The 6435-nt window shown below is 34.6% G+C and overlaps 1 non-coding gene across 1 annotated transcript; it reads right to left on the reverse strand.

The window, feature by feature from the left end:
- Positions 1 to 815: 815 nt before the first annotated feature.
- On the reverse strand, positions 816 to 888 carry Trnav-cac. The gene has a single exon. It is a non-coding gene; the product is annotated as a tRNA-Val (tRNA).
- Positions 889 to 6435: the final 5547 nt, after the last annotated feature.

A 6435-nucleotide genomic window follows, 5' to 3' on the forward strand; every position in this document is an offset into this window, starting at 1 on the left:
TGCTAACGAGAAACCAGAGGTTTTGGATTTATAGTTAAAATAACGTAAAATATTAAAACTACAACTTATATTAGCTGCGCAGTAACAATAAATGTAAGTAAAGCCACAAATACCATCTACTTAGTCTAAAATAAACGAATCAAATCTCATAACCATATTAATACAAGCACGATTCCTATGACCACTCGATACAGACGTCAAAAGTCAAAGCCAATGTATATTCACGATAGTTCGGTAAGCCGATACGGATAATGTTAGGTGGCTCACGACACGTGTACGAGCACGTCACGACGTCGTCACGACGTGACGGCCGTGTCACGATGTCACGCTGGCCTAGTTTATTCTAGATAGGTTTTATTAAAGTTATGTTACGTTTTGTTGTTGTGAGACAAATATTTTAAAGGCGCCTAACACGCCTTTGAGTGTATTTCATTGAAATGGAAGTTAAAATATTTATCCATATTTTTTTATTTTGTTAATCATTTTGATTGTTCCAAGGTGCAACGTGCATTTCAATCACATTTATTTCGTTTGACAGCTTAATAACTGCTTCCAAAAGTGAAATGGTTCCTGTATAATTACAAACATCTCCTCTTTTTGTACCAATTCGTTGAAATTATTATTTACGAGATTTTTGACGTAAAACATTGTTTCATAAATTTTTACAATGAATACGTATTGTAAGTTACAATATAAAGAAAAATTAGAATGCCACAAAATTGTAAGAAATTAATATAATAAAAAAAAAAAAAACGTTTAATTGTAAATTAAAAAAAAAAAACTAAAACAAAAATATATGTAGATTAAAAAAAAGCTGTTTCCGCCCGGGATCGAACCGGGGACCTTGTGCGTGTGAAGCACACGTGATAACCGCTACACTACGGAAACCTATCATAGAATGGCAAAATACTTAATAACAATTTACTTAATACTAAACAATATCTCAGTGGAGATAGTTCAAGTATACTCACACACACGCATATGTATATCAATAAATGTAATTTACAAGCGTTTAATTAAAATTCATCGTTACTGAGCTTGTAATAAAGTCGATATTTGTACCTTAGTTTTTTCTATTGTTATTGAGCAATCACGTTAGTACGTAACCCTTGTTTCAATCCAACTTCTAACAATGGATGCTGTTTTTTGAATGTATGTATGTAAATTATAATGATGTTGCTTTTGTTTCTTTTTTAGGAACGAGCACCTCAAAATGTTATAACCGATTCAATGATAAGAGTCATTATTATTGACAATAAATTCATAAACTTTAAATTAAAATGTTTATTAAATTATATCCGCTGGGCATAGGCCACTTTCTCTGTGTAGGGGAAAGATCGAAGCTTAATCCACCACGCTGCTCTACTACATATTACTATGAGTAACGATCGCTATCAGGTATATAATTATGATAACAACCGGGATCGATAGCTTAACGTGCTCTCCGAGGCACAATTGGGAGACCCACAAGGACAAATACCCAGGCAAGAAAGAGATATTTGTACAAACACAACCCATCTCGATAGCGTAATCGCCGCTGGTTGAGCGTATACAGCAAGCAGATGCACACAATGTCAATGAATATAGCAAACATATCCGATAAAAAAATGTTAAATAAATAATTTCCATTAAACATACAGATAAATAAAGATAAAAAGTAAAAACAGTGTTTATTTAATAAATTAAAGTAGTGATAAACAAACTCCTTAAACTCAATCGTCCTAATTAGGTTTTGTAAATTCGGTGTCATAGCACCTTCAATACATAATACAAAAATGGCCTGATCATGACAAATATTTCTGTAGAGTGTATGATGATCTTTGACATATTTATCGATACAACCAAAACTGTTACCGCTACTACTACTACTACTGTGTGGCTACGGTACTAAAGAATATAGCCACCCTCTCTATTCCCGTGGGTGTCGTAAGAGGCGACTAAGGGATAACACAGTTCCACTACTACCTTGGAACTTAAAAAGCCGACCGATGGCGGGATAACCATCCAACTGTTGGCTTTGAAATACACAGGCCGATGACGGGCAGCAGCGTCTTCGGTGCGACAAAGCCAGCCCTGCGGTCACCAACCCGCCTGCCCAGCGTGGTGACTATGGGTAAAACACATGAGTTCACGTTATTTTTGGCGTAAACTTGTGGAGGCCTATGTCCAGCAGTAGACTGTATAGGCTGTAATGATAATGATGTTACCGCTAGCACATGACCTAGTGGCTGTGACCAATTTTCTACCACATCTTCAGTACAAAGAATAAAATTGCATCTACATAATGTCTTAGTCTTTGTATCTTCTAGAATTGTGATGCTCATCAGATTGGTTACTATTCTGTTTTAAGCCTAGTCTTAACGCGATGTTAAATAGCCTACTATCTATTCATTAATTTATCTAATATATAAAATTCTCGAGTCGTGGGGCTTGTAGTTAAACTCCTCCGAAACGGCTTGACCGATTCTCATGAAATTTTGTGTGCACATTGGGTAGGCCTGAGAATCGAATAACATCTATTTTTCATACCCCAAGTTATAAAGCGAGGGATCAAGGGGAGTTAATAACATATATGACACAACAACGTTTGCGGGGTCAGCTAGTTATAACATTCACACACGGTTGTCTCTTTCTAAGGTAAGCAACTTAATGCTTGTGTTATAAGGTAACAGCCGGCTGATATAGCTAAATATTTTCATAAATATACATGGAAATAATACACATATAAATAATATATAAATACAAATATCCAAATTCGAACCCACAACCCGTGGAGCAGAAAGCAGAGTCACTATAAAATGCGCCAATGGGCTAGTCAACTACTATCTATTAGCTTCGACTTTGTTTACGTTGCTTATTATATGTATGTGGGTACAAAATCACTACGCTGCGATGTTAATAAGATTGTTAATCGAATAGGATTTGTAAATGATGTATCGAAATGGAATCAAATCTAGATTAAAACAAGGCCTCCAGAAAACCACAACCAATTGTGCAATAAAAGGCAGACGAAAAAACAAAAACTCGTAAAATAAGTATGTCGGCTTTTATTGTTATCATAAAGACTCCAAATATATGTATTTCATGCACCGACATCGGCTTGTAACAATGTTATTCTGTATATAATAACGGTATAAAAAATTATTTTTCAAAGCCCTTAGATACTAAAATTTAAACAAACAAACACTATCTTTATTACATTATTATAGATACAGATTGAGAGCAATGGACACTTTGTCGGCTCATTAAAATAAATTAAGGGTACTGCTTTATGACTCCGGCTGTTATAACGTTTCCTGCTAATAAAACTTACCAGTTGCACTTTTTAAGGTTGGGACTACATTAACTACGTGACGTGACTTAATTCTTATATAATCTTACCTTTATTTACTTCCGTACTTGTACATATTCACCCTCTAACATAAACGATGTCAACGTGAGCAACTGGCGACCTACACATTTTGATTGTGATTTAGACGTTTTTGCTTGTGTCGTGTCGTTTTCAGAACATTCGACACAAAATTGTCGTATCTCAATTTTTGAGTTAAGTGTTAGCCATTTTATTTTATGACCCTGAACTGTGCTAATTTCTGCTAGTTACTTTACAACAATTACTTTCATACCTCTGTAACGATTGTTATGAAGCTGTCAACTAATTACTGGTAGCTATAACAGCGTCTGTGTTTCCCATTAACAATACATAGGTATATATATATATATATATATATATATATATATATATATATATATATATATATATATAAACTAGTTGACTCAGCAAACGTTGTCTTGCCGCTAAACGCTATTTAAAAATAGGGGTTGGTGGTAGAAGGGTGAAAATTTAGGGTTGTATCTATTTTTCAACGCCAAATCATAATAAAATAAAAAATAAATAATTTATCTAACAATTAAAAAAAATTAGGGATGGACTACTCTTGATATTTAGGGGGATGAAAAATAGATGTCGTTCGATTCTCAGACCTACCCAATATGCACACCAAATTTCATGAGAATCGGTCAAGCCGTTTCGGAGGAGTTTAACTACAAACACCGCGACACGAGAATTTTATATATTAGATTAGAATAATTAACAATATTCTCTTAATTATTTATTTCTAATATATTTATTGATACGTATTTACAATAGGAAAGTTAGACTTAATCCAAAAACTAATAGAATTATGAAACGAGTTGGCGCTGAAGGAGAAAACGCTGTTCTTGAAACGAATCGCGTGTTAAGACTCCGACGAGAGCCACATATCAAATTATTATAAACAGGGATTTGTCGTGTTTATAATAAATCTCGTAGTTGGCGATTAAGGAAGACTTGTTGAAAGTTTGACATGTATATTCATCAGTAAATTAGCGAAATTATTTAAGATCTCCATCCAAGTACTTTACAGGACACCTGGCTGATTTACTATCTGCTAATGGAAATTACAATTATCATGGTGAAGTTTTATAGTTGCTGAATTGAATATTAGATTTTATTTTGTCTACTACGACAGAAAAACGTAAATTTTCTATTAAGTGAAGAAGAAGAAGTTGAGTAAAAGTTCAAATATCAGACTCTTGATTGTGGTTTCCAGCAGGAAATTTAAAATAGGGGTAAAACGAGGAAAAATACAAATTAAGTATGTCTATAAGTAAAGAAATTATAATGTACGAATTAAAATAATTTATTTCAATCAATCATTTTATTGAGGTACCAGGAAGGCCCAGCTAGACATATCCTGCTCAAAATATGGAGCAGCCCGACTGGGAAAGTGCCTTAAGCTTACAGAAGATCACATCTAAATAATACTGCTATCAAATAGTGTTCTGTTTCTGCGGTGAGCAAAGTAGCTCAGGGATAGGGGCGGGTTCGCATTTGCTATGCTTCTGGTGGTACTACTACTACTAGCTGTGTGGCTACGGCATTAAAGAATATAGGCCACCGCCTCTCTTCCCGTGGGTGTCGTAAGAGGCGACCAAGGGATAACACAGTTCCGTAACTCAGTTTGCGTAATTTTTTTCAGGCTATCCTGATCTGGACCGGACCGGGTCCTGATCCAGTATGCCTTACCATACTTGATTATATTTTACATCAGGCTATCCTGATCTGGGCCGGACCGGGTCCTGAACCAGTATGCCTTACCATACTTGATTATATTTTATATCAGGCTATCCTTGTCTGGACCGGACCTGGTCCTGATAGAGCTTGCCGGAACAGGCATGCCTTATTCTATCCTGATCCGGTCCAGATACATGATCTGGTTGAGCCTGAGGTTTTTTCTAGTCGGGTATATCCAGCAGTGGACTGCAATAGGCTGAAATGATGATGATGACGGTGCTTCTGGTGTTGCACGCGTCTATAAGCTACGATAATCGCTTACCATCAAGTGAGTCGTACGCTTGTTTGCCGTTCTAGTTGTATAAAATAATCATGTTACTATATGTACCACTACTATTATACTTATGGAAATACCGCAACAAAATATTAAGTAATGTACAATTAGAGAAATAAAAATTCTCGTGTGTATTATTCCTAAGATCGCCATTAATATATTTATACACGGCACTGGTTGTAATTGAAAATAAATTGACCATATTGATGAAACAGCGCTGATACGAACGTTAATTAATAGATGGTTCGCTCCAGTAACGCATTAAGAGATTTGATTGGAATTTGGTGTTAATTTATTTAAATAATTACACACATTTTATTTCATTATAACATTCCAGATATTATTGTGTGCTAGATGATCCGATTACACTCGTTTTGTGCTTGACTTAAATATATATTGTTCAATTAATGATTTCATGGTCATCATTGAACTTCTATGATACATATCGTGTTATTTAATACTCCATAATCTTCGTCTTGTATTGTTTATTACACATTACAATGAGAATTGATAAAATTGAATCAATAGGTTCTTTAAAATAATCGTGTTTGCTAGCAAACGAAGAAAACCGACTGCAATTACATCGACAAGTAATATAACGTAACGCACTAGTCGCCACTATTATTTTCGAAGATTCCACTCGATTTCTCTGGGACGCCATTATCAGATCCTGATTATCTTATCGTGGTACCACCCTTGGGATATCACCTTTGTAAGAAGAAGAGAATTAGCAAAATCGGTTCATAAACGACGAAGTTATCCGGGAACAATAAACTGTTCCAACTTGTTATATATTATTTTGATAGGTACCAGTAATATTGAGGAGACATACTTAGTTAATTACTTTTTATGTTTTGCATTGTAAATATTTTTAATAGTGTAAAAGTTTCAAAATAAATTATAGCACATTACAAAAATCAGTTCAGTTGTAGAAAATAATTAACACATGTTAAGAAAGGTATTCAGTATTCTCTCTCTTCACCTGAGCCAATTTAGAGATAGTTAAAATGCCATATTATTATTTATCAGCTTTATAAGCGATATGGAA

This window comes from Melitaea cinxia, chromosome 14 (genome assembly GCF_905220565.1).
Source record: "Melitaea cinxia chromosome 14, ilMelCinx1.1, whole genome shotgun sequence".
NCBI classification, from domain to species: Eukaryota; Metazoa; Arthropoda; class Insecta; order Lepidoptera; family Nymphalidae; genus Melitaea; species Melitaea cinxia.